The 18,973-nt window shown below is 39.1% G+C and overlaps 1 long non-coding RNA gene across 1 annotated transcript; it reads left to right on the top strand.

Moving 5' to 3' along the window:
• The first annotated feature begins 5,512 nt into the window (after positions 1–5,512).
• Positions 5,513–17,958, top strand: LOC140511657 (uncharacterized). The gene is made up of 3 exons (XR_011969616.1): positions 5,513–6,351; positions 6,850–6,923; positions 17,775–17,958. It is a non-coding gene; the product is annotated as an uncharacterized lncRNA (long non-coding RNA).
• The last annotated feature ends 1,015 nt before the right edge of the window (positions 17,959–18,973 follow it).

Below are 18,973 nucleotides of genomic sequence, written 5' to 3'. Positions count from 1 at the left end.
AGGACCAGCCTTTAAGTCAGATAGAACTAAGTTCAAATCTTGCTTTTGACATATATATATATATATATATATATATATATATATATATACATATATATATATATATATATATATATATATATATATATATATATAGTACTAGGGGTAGCTAGGTGGTGTAGTGGATAGAGCACCAGAGCAGGAGTCAGGAGGACATGAGTTCAAATCTTACCTCACCAGCTGTGTGACCTTGGGCAAGTCACTTAACCCCAATTGCCTCATCCTGGGTCATCTCCAGTCATCCTGATGAATATTTGGTCACTGGATTCAGATGGCTCTGGAGGAGAAGTGAGGCTGGTGACCTGCAGAGCCCTCCCTCACCCAAAACAAAGTCAAGTGCAAGTCATGTCCTCATTTCTCTGATGGCATGGTCTTCTTCAGCAACAAAGGACGAATACACGCACTAGTTACGTGACCAGGAGAATGTAGGATCTTAGACTTGGAGCTTGACTCGACTTTGGAAATCTTTGATTCTATATACCCTCCTTGTATGGAAGGTAAAATTGAGGCACAGGCAGATTGGGTGACTTGTCCAGGGTGACACAAGCTTGTAAGTGTCTTAGATGGGATTTGAACCCAGGGCTTCTTGACTCAGAGTAAGGAAGTCCAGAGCTTTCTGCACTATACCATGATGTCTGGCCAAGTTCTTTGTGACCCTAGGCAATTCTTTAAGATTATAAATTAGAGAAGAGTTACTGATCTGCATTTTTGAAGGGAGTTTCTATATCAGGGAGTTCCCTATATGGATGAAATGATAGGTTTGGACCAAAAAAATCAAACAGATTAAAAACAAAACCCCAAACCCTTAGGCATATAGTGTTATTAGAGGCTGGTACCATGCATGTTCTTTCCTACTTTTAACAGAAAGGATTGAAGTGAAGTATATATTGGTAAAAAATGAATTAAGAGGTCGCTGAGATCTAGGACTAGATGAAGGACATTCCCAATTCTGTGTAGCCCTGGGCTCATTTCACTGCTCCTTGTACGATGATCTTCCCTCCTCTGCCTCCATTGCCCCAATACATGTGAACCCACTGGGTGGATGGGGTCTATGTGGCAGGTGAGATAGTATAAGTCAGACGTGTCAAATATACCACCATGGCTGCATCTAACAACACTTCCAAGCATGGCCTGAAGCAGGTTAAAATGTAGTTCCTATCTGATTTTAATGTGCTGATGTATTAGGAAAAAAAGTATATAAACATGTGTGGTTTTCTAAGTCGATAGATGCCCCAATATTATATACATGTTAGTGGCCCTGATTTCTATTTGAGGTTGGCACCACCAATACTTTACGGTATTGTGCTAAAAGACAGAAATGAGGAATGTGCTTAAAGAATTTTGGCTCATGCTTTATTTTGATAAAACTTTATTTTTCCAGTGGGCTTTTGGCTCCATGGTGATTTTTTTTATATCTTTACTTCATCCTTGGAAAACAGATGTGACAAGCCAGATTCTCCCCATGTTACAGATGGGAGACTGAGGCTTAAGAATGAGGAAGGGACTTACCCAAGACCACACTGAATGAGTGAATAGAATATTCACCTCTCCCTTATACCATCTGAATACTTGGCCATACTGTACATGGATCCTGTTTCCATAGCAATTAGAATGTCTTTTTTTAAAAAAATCAAAGTTCATGATTAGATTAGAACATTCTTGTGAGATGTGAGATGCAGTAGGTAGGTGGTAACTAGGACCTTCTCATCTTTCAGGGAGAATAAGATAAGGCAGAGAGAAGGAAAGGGGTTGGTACCCTAGAAAAAGAATCAGAACCTGGGAATCTTGAACAAGGACCAACATGGTTCCCATCCTTCCTCACACATTACCTGCCCAGGTTTCCTAGGATGGTCTACCTGGTCTTGTGACTTTGGGTGTCCTGGAAGGTGTCAGGGAGCTGTGTCCTTTGCCCTTGGCATTCACACCCCTCTATGCCCAGAACAATCAGGCCCCTTAATTGTTCCAGCGTGAACAATGTCTGAAATTCCCCATTCCCCTAGGGACTCTTAGACCCAACACCACAGTAAACTCAAACCCTCCAAACTATGCCGCCAGACAGGCCAGCTGGTGGCCAGACATCACAGCAGGCTTAAGCAATTAGCAGAGCCTCCCATCCCAGGACTCGCCTCATTATGGGTGTCCAGATGTCCACTGGCCAAGGTACCTACTGTTCCTGAGAATAGCTTTCACTCTACAGGTGAATTTCACTCTACAGGGGCTGACAGGAGGTGTATTCAGTTTTACAGGACCCTCTTACCACTTTCCTTCTCTTGGCAGCTCTTTGCAGACTTCATGCATCAGGTCTCAGCCCCCTCTGGGCAGGTCCCTGAGGTCTTCTCACTGCCCCTGGGGTAATTGCCATCTGCACGGTGCTCTCCCGCATTGGATGCTAATACAGCTGCCACAGCATGAGTTATTGTAAAGGGGTGTCCTGGCACATATGTGTTATGCTGCAGCAACTCAGTTCACACTGTGACTAAATGGGAACATCTGGGAAGTAGTGGGACTGGGCCAGGGGTGGGGAGAGGTGCAAAGGAGGGGGGGTATTACACACCCTCTTGGATTTTATGGGAAGATATTGTACTTTCCTTTGAGAAATGGTCTCATTCCCACATGGTTGGGCGTTGAGGGTAAGAGGGGATGCAATTCTGATATGAAACAGGGTTAAAACTCCCCCTTCCACTGATTCTCTTTAGATCCAAACATGGCTGTCTGTATCCTTCATTGTCAAATATGACAGACCAGCTCTTGCTAAGTTGTCTTCAAGATTTTGGGCAAAAAGAACTCTGTTCTAGAGAGTGGTCCACACTTTATGAACACATTTTAGTTGAGGAAAGAAGGCAAGCTTGTTGGAGAAACTTCTGCCTTTGTTAAAAGCTCAGGCCCACTATTTTGTAGTTACACCTCACATAAAATAGAATCTTTGAAAGGGAAATGACTTTTGAGGTCCTTCATTCCAACTTCCTGTCCCCATGTAAAATTCCTATCCTACTCTGACAGCAGCTCACGTCAATTCACAATAAAAATCTATCAGTTGCTTCCCTGGAAAAACATTCAAACATAATTTTGACTTTTTAGAACTTTTTTGATACTTCCCCTCCATACTCTAACCAGGTGACTGAACCATTCTTTGGATTAGAGGACAATTAATAAAGCTCAGAAAATGACATCTGCTCAAAGATAGTTACAGCAGTGATCCAACCTTGGGATTCAGCACAGTGCACATAAAGGAAAGTATCACTAGGAAGAAACCAGCAGGCATTAGGAAATGACTGATTTGTTTTAAATAGCATTTCCCTCCTAAGATAGCATTTTTTTTATGAAGACAGGGTGCTGTCCATTTCCCTTCCTTAATACCTGTGGACCTAGAAAGACAGAGCCAGAACTAGGGGAGGACACCCAGACCTTTGCTCCAGGGTGTTAATATAGGAGAGAGTTCCTTATGGAGACAAATTTCTAGTCTGCCTGTCGTCCCTACTTTACCCCTTTCCCTTGACTGGCCCACAGTTATCTTCAGGACCCCCTCACTCTTACCACTCTCCAACTGAATCCTCCTAGAGATTTCAGACAAAGGAAATGTATTGTCATAGAGAAGGATTCAGCCTGTTTCCAATGACTAAATGTCCAAAGTTGTAAAGCATGAAGCAGAGTCATGTTCACACTTTTGTGGCCAACTATAATCATTTTAACCTTTATCATTTGTTCCATCCTCATTGTATGCTATGATCCTTTATCCATTTTACATTCAAATCCAGCTGGGCTACCAGATATTCTTTTATTTTGTCCCAAACTCTTCCATCTCCTTGACTTTGCCTCCTGCTTCTAATACCCTCCCTTACCATCTTTCTGCTTGGTGAAATCCTTTTCCTCCTTCAAGGCCCAGCTCAGGCATACCTCTTCTTTTCTTTTTTTTCCCCTGAGGAAATCAAGGTTAAATGACTTGCCCAGGGTCATACAGCTAGTAAGAATCAAGTTTTTCCACCTGACTCCAGAGCTCTATTTGCTGCACCACCTAGCTGCCCCTAGGCATACTTCTTCTCTCATGCCTTCCCTGATCCTAATGACCTAGAAAAGATCTTTTTCTCCCTAACCTCCCACATCTCTCCATTGGATCCTCCAGTGTGCTTTTCTCACCCTAACTTGTATCAGTTATTTGTGTCTCTGCCTTCTCCCCTAACCAGACTGAAAGCTCTGCTCCAGCTTCTAGCACAGTGAGGTACATGTCTTAAGTATTATTTAACTTGTTCTTTGAATTGAACTGCTTAGCTCCATGAACTTCCTTCAGCAGCTAAATTAGTTTACTGCTTAATTTGAATCATCATTGCCTGGCTGCCCATCAGGGTAAGAGCTTGGGTTCAAATTTCAGAAGTAGGTATCATTTGCCCAGTTTATATTTCCTAGTAGGAACTTAGGCTTACACCACATTTTCTCATAGTAACAGCTGCGATCAAAACTCAGAGTTCTCTTGGAGCAAACAAAGGTATTTCCTTCATATTAGCAGGACCCTGGTTACAGAAAGGACTAATTATTTTAATAGTGGGCATTATGTAGCTCTTTAGCTTGGTGTCTTTTCTTCCTGTGGCTTCCTTTTGTTGTCATTGTTCAGTCTCGTCCAACTTCTCATGATCCGATTTAGGCTTTTCTTGGCAAAGACACTGGAGTGGTTGGCCGTTTCCTTCTCCAGTTCATTTTATGAATGAGGAAATTGAGGCAAATAGGTCTAAGTAACTTGCCCAGGGTCACATAGTAAGTGTCTCAGGCTGTATTTGAACTCCGGTCTTTCTGACTCCAGGCAGGTTCCTAACAGTACCTTGTACCTCCTCTAGCACCTAGCAGTGCTTTCTGCATGTTGTAAGTAATAAATGTTCATTTTCATATGTTATATTCTTCTCTTTTTGGATAAACATTTAAGTCATATGATTATAGCTTCAAGGTTGAAAGGGTCACCGTTCAATTGTCTCATTGTATAGATGAGCAAACTGAGGTGCAGAGAAGTTAAATTGCTTGTCCATGATCATACAGCTAAGCAGAGCTGGGACATGACCCCACATCCTCTGAGGTTTAATCCAATCCTCTTTCTAACAGACAAATATTTCTGTGGAAAGTAAAACTCATGCATAATCAGAAAGTTTTGAACCTATCTATCAATCTGCTAGAATTTATCATGAATTGCAAATGTCAGAAACTTTTTGCAATAATGATGTCATGAGGTGTCTGGGCCTCAGTTTCCTCATATATAAAATAAGGACTTGGAACCAGATGGCCTCTAAGCTCCCTTTTGGCATTAAATGTCTGATCCTGTGAGCATCATGGGCCTGAAGCCAGGAAGAACTAGTTCCTAGGAGAAAGCAGATTTTTTTATTTGGATGAAAATTCTCACTTGTCCAGAGTCCTTAAAGGTCTGCCCTGATTTTTCCCAGGCCTTAGATCTATTGAATATGTGTGCTTGATTCACAAGAAGGTTTCCAATAATGAAGTGGTCTGGACAGACTCATAATGTCTGTGTTTGTCTCTTGTTAACCTCAGGGTCTCTTCAGAGGAGGAGTCCTACACATGGTCCTTGCTCAGCAAATAGTCATTGAAAAAAAGAAAGGAAGAAGGAAATAAGGAAGGAATGAAGGAAGTTAAGAAGAAAAGAAAGAAAAGAGAGGAAGACAGGAAGGAGAGTAGAAAGGAAGATGGAAAAGAAGGAAGAAGGAAAGAAATGAGAAAGAAGGTAGAAAAGAGTAAAGAAGAACAGAGGAAAAAAGAAGAAAGGGGAGGGAGAAAAAAGGAAGGGAAAGAGGGAGAGAGGAGAGAATGGAGGAAGTCAGGATGGAAAGAAGAAAAAAAGAAGGAAAAAGGAAGGAATAAAGAGGGAAAGAAAGAAGAAAAATTGGAAGGAAAGAAAGGGGGAAAGAGAGGCAAGGAAAAGGAAGGAAGAGAATGATTAAGAAAAGGAAGGGAGAGAGCGAGTAACAGAAGGAGGGAGAGAAAGAGAAAAGAAAGAAAAGAAGAAAGGTAAGAGAAAGGGGAAGAATGAACATAAAAAAGGGAAAGAAGAAGGAAGGAAAATTAGAAAGGATAAATAGAGGAAAGGAAGGGAAGAAGGTAAAAAAAGAGGGAGGAAAAAATAAGGAAGAAAATAATGGAGAAATAAAGGGAAAAAGAAAGGAGGCAATGAAACGAGGAAGAGAAGGAAGGATAAAAGAAGACAGGAAAGAAGAAAAGAAGGGAAGGAAGATGGCTGGAAGCAAGGGAAGGAAGAAGGAAAAAGTTAGTCACTGTTCAGCTTCCTGCATCGGACTTGAGTCTTCCCTTCCACACAATCAGGTATCATTCAAGGTCTTTGCCAGTGGTCATGAAGTTCTCTTTAATAGCTCTCAGGCCTCAGCTGGGCAATTGGTCTTTAACATGGTCACATACTCTCTTAGGATCATGAAATGTCACAACTGGAAGGAATTTTAAAGACAATGTGGTTCAGCTACTCTTGTTTTACAGGTGAAGGAGCTGAAGGATCAACATCAGAAAAGTGAAGGATGTACCCAAAATTACATAGGTAGTAAGAGCAAAATATGTTTCCCAGTAGAAATAAAATGCATTGGAGAAGTCAGTTGACTTGTGCAAATTTGGGGACAGAGCTAGGATGAGCCTTTTGACCTTCACTTATCCTAATTCATTGTTTACTCAGGCCAACTTCAACCAGGACCACAAAGATCTTGCCTTGACTAATAGGTTAACGTGGCACTGGCTCCAGTCCAATGCTTGTGTGAGGTCTAACCCAAGTCCATGTGCAGTTTAACTCCAGCTCTTTTTTTCCCTGTCTTTTAGGAGATTGGCTGCCCTGAATGGAAGCTTGGGGTAGTGTGCCTTGGAGTTAGAAAGATCTGAGTGACATGTACTAGGTGAGTAATCCTAGAAAAAATCATGTTATCTCTGAGTCCCAGTTTCCTCATGTGTAAAACTGGGATTATGATACCTGTAATATCTACATTCCAGGGCTTTTGTGAGGCTCAAGTGAGATAATGTATACAAAATTATATAAATGCTGTCTAAATATGCTATTAAAATACCAGTTGTTATTCTCTGCTATGGTGGCAGCCCTCCAGAAGGAGAGACCCTGGAGTTTATTTATTTTAATTTATTGAATTTATTGCATTTATGCATATGCATTAATTTGTTGCAATTTAATTTATTGCATGGCATGGTAGAAAGAACCTTAGATTGAGTCAGAAGACATGACAGCTTTGGCTTTGAAATTGGACAAATCATTTCATTCAAGCTGCAGTATCATCATCTACAAAATGGTATTTGTATACCATTATAACCTGTTGGGGGTATAACCCCAACAGGGTTACTGTGAGGATAGAATAAAATAATTCAAAGTGCATTTAAAGCAGGGAGGTGCCATATAACAATGAGCGAAGTCTTAATGATTACTGAATTTGTGAACAATGCTTATCACACTCTTCTTCTCTCATCTGTACCCTTCCTTAATTACCAGCATCCTATTTGATCGAGAAGAGGTGTATGGATATTAGACAGAGTGGGATAGCAGTCCCTCTTCTTCCCTTATGAAATCAGAAATAAGGAGAGATTCTGATTAGCCAACTGGGAGAGATTTCTTAAGGCTCAGAGGAGCTAATACAGAAGGGGGATCATGGAATTTTAAGAATCTTCAAAAATAGGAGCAGTTTGGTGGCACACTGGTCCTGGAATCAGAAGAATCTGAGTTCAAATCTGGTCTCAGATACTAGCTGTGTGACACTGGGCAAGTCACTTAATCCTGAGTGCCTCAAAAAAGAAACTCAAAAAGTAGCAAAAACTACTTTTTACTGGGAAGCAGTATGGGCTAGCTTGACTCTAACCCAATGAGTCACTGGTTTGAATATTAACATCTCAGGTTAATAGGGTCAAACTTTCTAATTAAAAAATATTTATTTGGCTTTTGTTTTCTACATCCACTTTTATATGATTTTGAGTACTAATTTCTTCCACCTCTCTTCCCTTCCTCCCCATGATTGCACACAATCTGATATAACTTATACATGTACATATTAAACATATTTCTAAATTAGTCATGTTGTGAAAGAAGAATCAGAACAAAAGGGAAAAACCACAAGAAAAAAAAAAACAAAAACAAAAAATAGAAGAGAAAAGAGTATGCTTTGATGTGCATTCAGACTCCATAGTTCTTTCTCTGGATGTGAATAGCATTTTCCATCATGAAACTTTTGGAGTTATCTTAGGTCATAGTATTACTGAGAAGAGCGAAGTCCATCAAAGTTTCAGACTCTCTAATTTGAAAGGACCTCCAGACATTGTTGGAGTCAACTTGTACCTGAGCAGGGATCCCTTCTGCAGCCATTCTGAGAAGTGATCACCCAGACTTTGTTTAAAGGCTTCCAAAGATGGAGAGCTCAGCATTGTCTAGAAACACTTTCATTTTGGATTGTTTAAATTGTTAAGGAGCTTTTCCTTACATGGAGTTGAAATCTACCTCTGTAATACACACCTACTCTTCCTAGTTTTGCCCTTAGGGGTTAAACAGAACAAGCTCTTCTCTCTTCTCTGTGGCTGCCCTTTCAAACACTTGAGGAAGGACAATGGATGTTCCCCTTAGGTAGGAGCATGATGGTAAATATTTAACAACCAGCTGTCTGATAAATTTGGACAGACTTAAATTTAATCTACGTTTATTACAATTTCATCCCTCAGTTTCTTAAATTTTGACAAGCAACAAAATGATAAGTCAAACCCTGACTGATAGCATTTGCTGATTTGGGAGGTATATAAATGCTTACACTGAAAATTTCAAAGTTGTCAGCCAGCATCATCATATTCCTGCAAATCTTTCTAGTACTCATAAATGGAACAGTGTTCTATAGAGTGAAAAAACTCACACTTGAACCCTTGAAATTGCCAAAGACCTGAAAGTCTCTAAGGGAGGGTTCTTAACCTAAGGTTCATTAATTTGTTGAAAAAATATTTTCAAAATGGTGTCTCAATATAGTTGGATTCCTCTGTAATCTTATGAATTTTATTTTATGTATTTAAAAGTATTCTTCTGAGAAGGGGTCCATAGACTTTGTCAGACTACCAAAAAAGGTCCATAACACAAAAATCACAAATACTCCCTACTCCAAAGGTATATTAATTAGTCATCCCAATTCACTTTGTTGAGTCTAAGGGACTGATCAATTGTAACTGAGTCAGGTGCCTGGAAGCACCGTCTGGCTCAGGGGCTCAAACACGGTTTCCCTGAGGATGTTGTGAAGGAAGAATTTGTAATACACTCTAGATCAAAGGTTCTTCAGTTATTTTTGTCTTGGACCTTCTTGGAAGTCTGGTGAAGCCTGTGGAAACCTCAGAATAATGTTTTCAAATGCATCAAATGATATTCATAGGGTTACAAGGGAATCAATTATATTGATTAGTTACCAAAATATTACAAAACTAATTTCACAGACCTGAGGTTAAAAATTTCTTTTCTAGACCTTCTTTAAGAAGACAATCTCTCAGATTGTCTCCATCTTCTCAAAATGGGAAGATGGAGACAATCTGAGAGACCATACAACTCCTTCATTTTACTCAGAGATGTGGTATTACTTCAAGGTCACACAGGTCAGTGGCAGGGACAGGATTGCATTGGAGGTCCTCTGAATACAGTTTCAGTGACCTACTGTTGCTTCTATTTCTAAGGACTTGTGTAGGTTTTTAGTCTACTGACCCACATTGCCTATCAACCCTATTAATCTGAAATGAAAATTGATTTTTCCTTGAAGGTCAAATTCTTTAGGATCAAATTACACTCTGTTTAATTTTTGAATCTATTCTCTGGGTCTCTGGAATGAATTGGAAGGGAGTCTATTTGGAGAAGAGGTATGGCCCCATGGTTTGAGCCCAGGAACTTGAGAAGTCTTGATCCTGCTGCTCACAATCCCCAACATTGCTTTTAATGGTTTTCATTTTCCTGTCTATCTTAGAAGATAATTGGATATTTGTTCAGTGGCCTATAGAGGAATTTTAGTCCTTTTATAATATGAAGTAGTATGGCCTAGGAGTCAAGAAGGTATGGAATCAAGTCCCATTTGATCCTAGGCAAATTATGATATATCAGTCTCTAAAATGCCTTTATCGGCTCTCCAGGTGGATAAATTACAGAAAACTTGCATATCACCATTGAGAGAGGGAGTTTCCTTAGTGGGAGTTCACTCTACAAATAAAATCACAGGACTGATAAAAACAACAAAAAGAACAGCAACAACCAAATAACACAGGGCCAGAGCCAGGTGTCTGGGCACTTCTGAAAACCCTACTGGTGAGAAAGCATTTATTATGCCCCTAGAATGTGTAAGACAGTCTGTCTAGTCTAGTGGTCAACATCCTAGAATTTTTCTCAACCTACTTCTTCAAATGGACATATCATTTGAGTGAAATATTTCACAGAGACTATGGACTTCAGTTAAAAAAGGAGAGCATTCTAGGCATTGTTTTTTAATTTTATTTTTTTGTTATTATGGACTTGACAGACACCAATAAACACAAACATTCCTATATACAAAGAAAAACAGAAAAATGATTATACATGAAACCATAACTCTTTGCTGCATACCGCTTGTTTTCTTTTTTTTAAAGTATATGAGAAATTCAAAATTTTAGCTTCAAAATTGTCCTGCTTGTCCGTACCTACCTTTGATCTGCCTTACATCCTCTCTTCTTCAGTGTATTCCTTTAAATACTTTATTGGTACTATTTTCTTTCTTTTCCTTTTATTTTTGAGAAAACATTTCTAAAAGTTTTGGAAGTTTCATTGTCATTTTCTTTTATGAAGCTATTGTTACTATGATTTTCCTTGAACTACCAATTCTTTAGGATTAAATTACTCTACTTAATTTTGAATCTATTCTTCAAAGGCTTTTTAAAATTGATTTTAATTTTTAGTTGTCATTAGTAAAGGATATTTTTAATATTTTCTTTTTTTTGCCTTTGATTTTTTTGTTAAGGTGCCACACACAGCTGAGAAATATGCATACTTATTTTTTTTCCTTTTATTATCAGAGGTCATACCATGTTCTAATGTAAAAAAATCCATTTAGGTTCTTAGTTTCTTATTAATTTTTTTGTTGTATTTGTCTAAGTCTGAAGGGGGGGGTATATTGAAGTCCCCAAATACTTGCTTGCTATCTATTTATTCCTATAATTATATTGGTCTTTCCTTCAAATGCTCACATGCTATGCCATTTGGTGCATCTATATTAAATCTTGATATTTATTTTACACCTCACCTTTAAGCATAGTTTCCTTATTTATCCCTTTTAATCATATCTATTTTTACTGTTGCCTTGTCTGAGGTCATGACTTCTGCACCACCTCTTTTTTTGTTTGCCTAAAGCATAATAAATTCTGTTCCAGACCCTCATTTTAATTCTGTATGAATCTATGTTTCAAATGTGTTTTTTGTAAACAATGTATTATTGGTTTCTTTTCTTCTAATCTATTGTGCTATCCTATTCCATTTCATTGGTGAGTTTCTCTCATTTATATTCAATTATCAGTGCTAATTGTTTATTCTTTTCATCACTTCCTCTCAAAAGTTTTTCTTTATTTGCCCTACAACATTCTCTCCTTTACAAATAAGAAAGATAAGGAATGTGATTAACATTAGTGATCTATGATTGATCTGTTTTAACACCAGTGTTTCTCTTTTCCTCATTTAGATCCCAATGACTGGTTCTTATTCTTTTGTTTTCTTTTAAATGCCTCTCTTTCCACACTCTGAAGATGAAGTTTGTTCTGCTTTTGATTATTCTGTCTTAGATGATACACTCCCTCTTACACCCTTTCTTCACTCTGTCCTCACTTATTTCCCTGTTGAATTGAATATAGCCAGACATCCAACTTTTTATGTACACACATACGTGTTCAACCATCTTTATCCAGTTCAGATAAGAACAAAGTTCTTATGGTGCCTTTTCCTCTCACCCCTTTCTCACTATTTATATACCCTTGTTTTCATATGATCCAATTATGAAAAAAATAGTAATTCCAAATTCCTCTTCTTCATTCCATCTCAGACCATTTCTTTCCATACTCCCCTTTCTTCCCTCTCAAGACCATCAAATAGAATAAAAACACTATCATGTCCTCATCTTATTTAACTTCCTCTGCATCCATTGAAGACATTAAGTTTCTAAGAAGACAATTTTATCTTCTCTCTGCCTCAAAATACAAGCACTTCAACATCATTTAACCCCCCTCAATAGCTGAAACATACTTACCTTTCTAGATTATTCTTACCTACTATCTTTGTATTTAGAAATTTCTGCTCCGCCATGATCTTTTTCATCAAGAATGTTTGAAAGTCCTCTATTCCATTAAAGGTCTACTCCCCCTTCTTTGAGGAGTATACTCATTCTTCGAAGGTAAGTTATTCTTGTCATAGGTGTTTATCTTTAGTGTTTTGGAATATAGGCATACTTTGTAGATATTGTAAGGTTGGTTCCAGACCACCACAATAAAGTGAATGTAACAATAAAGTGAATCACATGAATTTTTTGGTTTCCCAGTGCATACATGTTTACACTATACTGTAGTCTATTAAGTGTACAATAGCACTATATCTTAAAAACTGTAATTTTTTAATTAAGAATATTTTATTGCTAAAAATGCTAACCATCATCTGAGACTTCAGTGCATCCTAATCTCTTTGATGATAGAAGACCTTGCCTTGATGTTGGTGGCAGCTGACTGATCAGGTTGCTGAAGGTTAGGGTGGCTGTGGCAATTGCTTAAAATAAGACAACCATAAAGTTTGCCACATTAATTGACTCTTCCTTTCACTTGAACACTTAGAGTCCATTGTAGGGTTATTAATTAGTCTAATTTCAATATTGTTGTGTCTCGTGGAATAGGGAAGCCCAAGGAAAGGGAGAGATATAAGGGTATACCCTGTCAGTGGAACAGTCAGAACACGCACACAACACTAATTAAGTTTGTTATCTTATATGGTTGTAGTTTGTGGAGCCCAATAAATTACAATAGTATTACCAAAGATCATTGATCACAGATCACCGTAACAGATATAATAATAATGAAAATGTTTGAAATATCACCCAAATGTGACACAGACATGATGCGAGCATATGCTATTGGAATAATAATGCTGATAGACTCGCTCAGTGCAAGGTTGCCAAAATCCTTTAATTTGTAAAAAACAAAAACAGAATATTTGCAAAGTATGATTAAATAAAGTACAATAAAATGGGGGTATATTTGTACAATATTCCAAGATTTTCTCTGCTTTAAAGTAGCTGTTGCCAATTGCTGTGTGATTCTGATTATAGTTTCTTGGTTCCTGAACTCTTTCTTTCTGGTTGCTTGAATAGATTCTTTTTCTTTGATTTGGAAGCTCTGGATATCAGCTGTGATGTTCCAGGGACTGTTCATTTTGGGGTTTCTTTCAGTAGTTAACTGATGGATTCTTTCTATTTTCACTTTGTCCTCTGCTACTCATAGACATGGGCAATTTTAATTTGTGATTTCTTGAAATAAAGTATCCAGATTTTTTGTTTGGTCATGGTTTACAGGGAGTCCGATGATTCTCAAATTGTTTCTCCTTGACCTATTTCCCAAGACAGTTTTTTTTGATAGTATATACCTTAACTTTTCTTCTTTTTTTAATTTTTGAAATTTTGCTCTAATGTTTTGTTGTCTTATGTAGTCATTAAGTTCTATTTGTTCCATTCTAATTTTGAAGGAATACATTACTTAAATAAGGTGTCCCGTCTTCTGTTTGAAGATATTCTTTTTCCTTTGGATTCTTTCCTATTATTTCACTTAAAATTTCATTTTTTACCTCTTGTTTCATTTCTTTTATACACTCTTTTAGAATTTCTAGAATTTAGAAATCATTTTCTCCTCTAAGACTCTGCATTTAGTTCTTGTGGTGTTTCTTCTGGGTTTATTTCTTGGACATTGCTGGACCCATATTATTTCTTCATAATTTACAGGTCTTGAACTAGGTGCCACAACAGATAGAGCAGTAGGCCTGGAATCAGGAATACCTGAATTCAAATCTGGCCTCTGACATTTAGTAGCTGTGTGACCCTGGTCAAGTTACTTAACTTCTACCTACCTCAGTTCCTTCAGATGTAAAATTGGGATAATAATAGGGCCTATCTCTCAAGTTGTTGTGACAATCAAATGAGATAATATTGTAAAGCACTTAGCACAGTGGACACTTGATAATTGCTTGTTTTCTTCCTTCCTTCTTCTCTTTACTCATATTTGCAGCTTAAGTTCCTGGCTTAGGACTTTGTTCCATGATCAAGCTGTATGACTTCCTGGAAGGACTGACCAAGGCTTGTTTCATCCTAATTTAGAGTTCCTTTCATTGTTGACTGTCTCTCTTGGAGTATCTACACCCAAAGTGCTGGAAAATTTCATTGCTTCTTAGAACATCTGGGTACAGAATGCTAATGGTCTTCAGGGACCTCTTAAAATTTTTAAGTTAGGGTACCATGAACTTCTGGTCCCACCCTATGGTGTCTTTGTAAGAATATTGCCAGCTTTGAGCTATCCATTCACTTTCAGAGCACTCTGGGTTTCCTGTCCCTGTGTACAGAGTGCTACAGTTTTCAAGTGTCTCTTGAGCATCTCTGACAAGTGTATGGACAGATTCCTGGCTTATTTATCCGAATTTGCCCTAACTTCCCTAGAGAAGGTCTCCTACAGGATCTGTTTGTATTTTTGTGCCACCATGGGTGGGATGAGGGTCTTTACTCTTGCTTCTCTAAACGTCTTTATCATTATTTGTTCAGGTATCTTTTTGATTTTTGATTGAGTACCTGTGGGAGATCTGGGCTCCCCATGCAACCTTTCACATTACTATCTTAACCAGAAGTCTAAAGATTCTATTTTATGTCTTCATCAAGTATTTAATTCTTATTGAATCCATAGCTCATTTCAAAGCTCAGCTCAGTGTGACCTCCCCAATCAAGCCTATTCTTACCTCTCTAGTTGTTGGTTCTCCTCCCTCTCCTTGTCTCCAAATCACTTTATATTTGGTGTGTATCTTTCATATTTACTTATATGTAGATGTTGTTTACTCCAGTAAAGTGTAAACTTTTCAAGGGTAGAGATTGTTTCATTTTTGTTTTTCCATCTCCAGTGTCTAGTACAATGCCTTGCCCATTGTAGTCACTTAATAATTGCTTGTTGAATTGAATTTTAATTAGACAAATGTATGTAGACTATATGCCTGACTTTGTAGGCAATGTGGCATATTGAGAGAGGATTTAGAGTCAGAGTGTTTCAGCCTGCATCCTGGTATGGCTACTTATATCCTCTGTGACATTATGAAGTCACTTGACTTTTTGACTCTCAATTTCTCTGGTCTCAGATGAGAAGGTTGTATGGTTCAATGAAAAAGAATGCTGTCCTTGAAGTTGAGAACCAGGTTAACATCTTGTCTCTCTCATTTAACATCTACATAATCTTGGCCAAGATCAACTTAGTTTCCATGGTCCTTGGTTTCTCCATCTGTCAAAGGAGAGAGTTGGACTAGATAGTCTTTTCTAGAACTAGGATTATAAGGGGCTCAGATCAGGTGACCTTTAAGGTCCAATCCAGTTCTAATATCATGATTGTCTCAAAAGGAGTACTGTGGGTCTCAGGTTCAGATGTGGGGCTGGGGGTGATATGGACACTGGTGAAATGCTAGATTTAGGGCATGATATTTCACAGGGCCATGATTGTTCTTGGAGTCCCAAAGAAGAAAATAAAAGGATCCTCTGAAATGCACATTTGGCAAAGAAACAGAGGAGAGAGACAGAAAGACAGAGACAGAGAGAGATAAAGACAGGGAGAGAAAGAGGATGGGAGAGAGAAACAGAAAAATGAGAGAGAGAGAGAGAGAGAGAGAGAGAGAGAGAGAGAGAGAGAGAGAGAGAGAGAGAGAGAGAGAGAGAGAGATTGACTGACTTTACAGCCCAAGAGAACAGTGAACAGTGTTCCTGAGCAGTATCACTTACCGTTGGAGCCCTTGGAGCTTTCTCCACGCTCTGTTCATTCACGGTACACAGCGTGCTGGGTCTGTGTATCCTGGACCGCCTGTGCTTGGAAAGCTTTCAGAAGACAGGGTGGGATTTCCAGATCCCTTGGATTTGAATGACTCTTTCGATCCTAGCAGAGTTTACCCATTAGCCCAGCTTCGGGTTACACACACCATGCTAATTGGTTTCCATGCAGCTAACATGGCTTGGCTAGAAGTAAATCACAATCCAAAGACCACAAAATATATACTCTTCCCACCCATGTCTAGGGGCTGGGGCACCCAAGAGATTGTCTCAATCCTAGTTTCCAAAGGGTTGATTTGGGGAATGGGCTTAGAGGAAAAGGTCCTTCTGTTCTCTGGCTTAGTTGAACTGTTAGGGACAATGTAACCTGTGCATTAACTCAGAGATCCTCTAATTTCTGTTTTTTCCTCCCTTGTTTTTTTTCCCCTCCTGGTTGTTCTGAACTCTGATTGTTATCCCTTCTAATTGAATGTGTATGGCTGGAGTAGGAAACAGGGTATGATCAGAGAAACCAGGAGTACAAACAGATGATCATCTCTTGGCTTTTCATCCCTACATTGGTTGCCCTTCTACAATGAACTGGAGAACATTACCATTCTGATCCCACCCTCACAATATCCTCCCTCTTAAAGAAGAGGAAACTAAGGCATGGAAGAATTTATGTCTCTCCCTCCCCCCCCCACCCCCCCCCCCCCCACTTCTTGGGCAGGATCTTAATCTGGGGTCTGTGTATTTATATTTGTATTTTATATATAGATATATGCACACACACATAAACACACAGACACATATGTATATATAAAGGGTCTGTGATTTAAAAAAAAAATACTAAGATTAAGAATCCCTTCACTAAGATCACTCATTGAGTAAATTTATGGGTAGAATTTTCAAATCGGTTGCTGAGTTCAATCTTGGAGCATAATTGCTGAATAAGTGGGGAATCCCAAAGTGGTTTTATGATTCAAAGAAGCTTAGCTGAGATAGTCTAGATTTCTTCCGGAGAAACTGAGCCTTCCCCCTGAGACTCTCACTAGGGATTAAGGAGCTGGGAGACTTAATTGCGCCTCTCATAGCTCTGCTTCCTTCAATCTATACTTTTCCAGGCAAGTCATCTGACCTTTCTGTGCCTCGATTTCCCTCATTTGTAAAGGGAGGGAGTGAAACTAGATGGTCCCTAAGCTTCTTTGCCCCATGCCTGGCTTGATGCATGTCCAGGAGTGCAGATTTCTTAATTACTTATTGAGTTAAATTGAATTACAGCTTGAATATTCCATAGGAATCATGGATGTTCCCAACTCCCTCTATCTTTCAGCCATCTCCCAAAGTGCCTCTGTTCCAGCAGTTGTTCCTTCCTCACACATGGATTTACTGTGCTGCTCTGAATTCTCCCAGCAGCTCATTTCCTTTGCTCATGATTACAGGAATGGGGAGTCATTTGTCGTTTTGCACAGTGAAGTCTTCACTTCCGAGATTTTATGTAAGGGGGTTAACCCTGGGGCCAACAGCCGTAGCATTGTCTGGTTGAACTTTATTAGCCTGCTGTGTGGTTCTCAGATCTTCTCATGGGAGTGTGGGGGCAGGGATAGGGGACCATGATAGTTTAAGCAGCAAATCATAAACCTTCAGAATCGGTAGGAATCTCAGAGATCATTTAACACAATTCCTTCCTTTTTCTAGGGGTGGAAATGGAGCCTTAGAGAGAATGGCCTTGGGTCCAGTCACTTACCAAGATCATAGACAAACAGAAGAGCTGAAACCCAAGTCTTACCTATGAAGAACAGGTTTGGTCTTACCTCTTTTAGAAATTGAGATAACCTAGGGGATGACAGAAATGTGAATGGGAAATGTATGGATGGGGAAAGACAGTGGAAAGCCCACTCGCTCACTCTTCCCTCAGTTTATTTGGCTAGATATGAGATGAAAGAGAGCAGGAGGCACTGTTAACCCTTGTTTCTCATGAGAGCAGAGGGAAGGCTTTGCCACAATCGATTATTTGTGATTGTTACTTCCCAACTTGGTTCCTTCAGAAAAGTTCATTACTTGGTTGGAAGATCTATGATGGAGACTATCATTAGAAAATAAAGATGCCTATGTTTGCTCTGTGAAGAGAAGAGGGCTTTTGGGCTGTATGTCCCAAAATGTTACCATGTAGACAGGCAGTTAGGAAGAGATAGTCAGTGGGACAACTTGAGAAGGAAGGATGTTAACATCTAGCATGATACTTCTCTGGCCCCAAGTCCCACAACTAAAAGAAGTCAAAGTTTAGCTCCCCAAAAACTTCCAAAGCAGCACTGACCAGCTGGGATCCATCCTGGATCTGGCCCAGCTAAAGGGAGGCTTTCTCCAATAGAAGAGTATATTGCTCCTCCCTGCCACCCCCATCCATATATAACACAGAGTCTATTTTGGCTAAACCTCAGACAAAGGGCTTCTTGAAGACTCCAAACCTTCTCCTTGGAGAAGCTGTCCCTCACTCTTCTAGATTCTGTTCTAAGTCATAGGGGTGGGCCCAGCACAGCTGGAAGGACATCTAGAGTTACATCTTTGCAGGGATTCAGGAAGATTTTTTTTCCTCCCAAGCTTCTACTTTTTTTTTTTTTTGCAAAAGAAAACCAAAAGAGAAAGAAAAAGAAGGAAAAAAAATCAAACCCTTCCTTCTTTAGCATATCCTAGTATGAACTCTGGGTGTGCATGGGTCTTAGCTTTAATCCGGTTTGAGAATCAATAGCAGTGAAACCCTAGCTTCTTTTGGAGACAGATGGCTCTCTTACCATTTAAGCCCTACACTGTCTGACCAGGGATTTCCACTGTTGGAAACCTCCTAACCCTAACTCCTTCTTCTGAGCCGAAGCTGCTGTTTATACTTGACATCACCA

Source organism: Notamacropus eugenii, chromosome 6, assembly GCF_028372415.1.
Source record: "Notamacropus eugenii isolate mMacEug1 chromosome 6, mMacEug1.pri_v2, whole genome shotgun sequence".
NCBI classification, from domain to species: domain Eukaryota; kingdom Metazoa; phylum Chordata; class Mammalia; order Diprotodontia; family Macropodidae; genus Notamacropus; species Notamacropus eugenii.
This window is presented reverse-complemented; position numbering and strand designations above follow the sequence as displayed.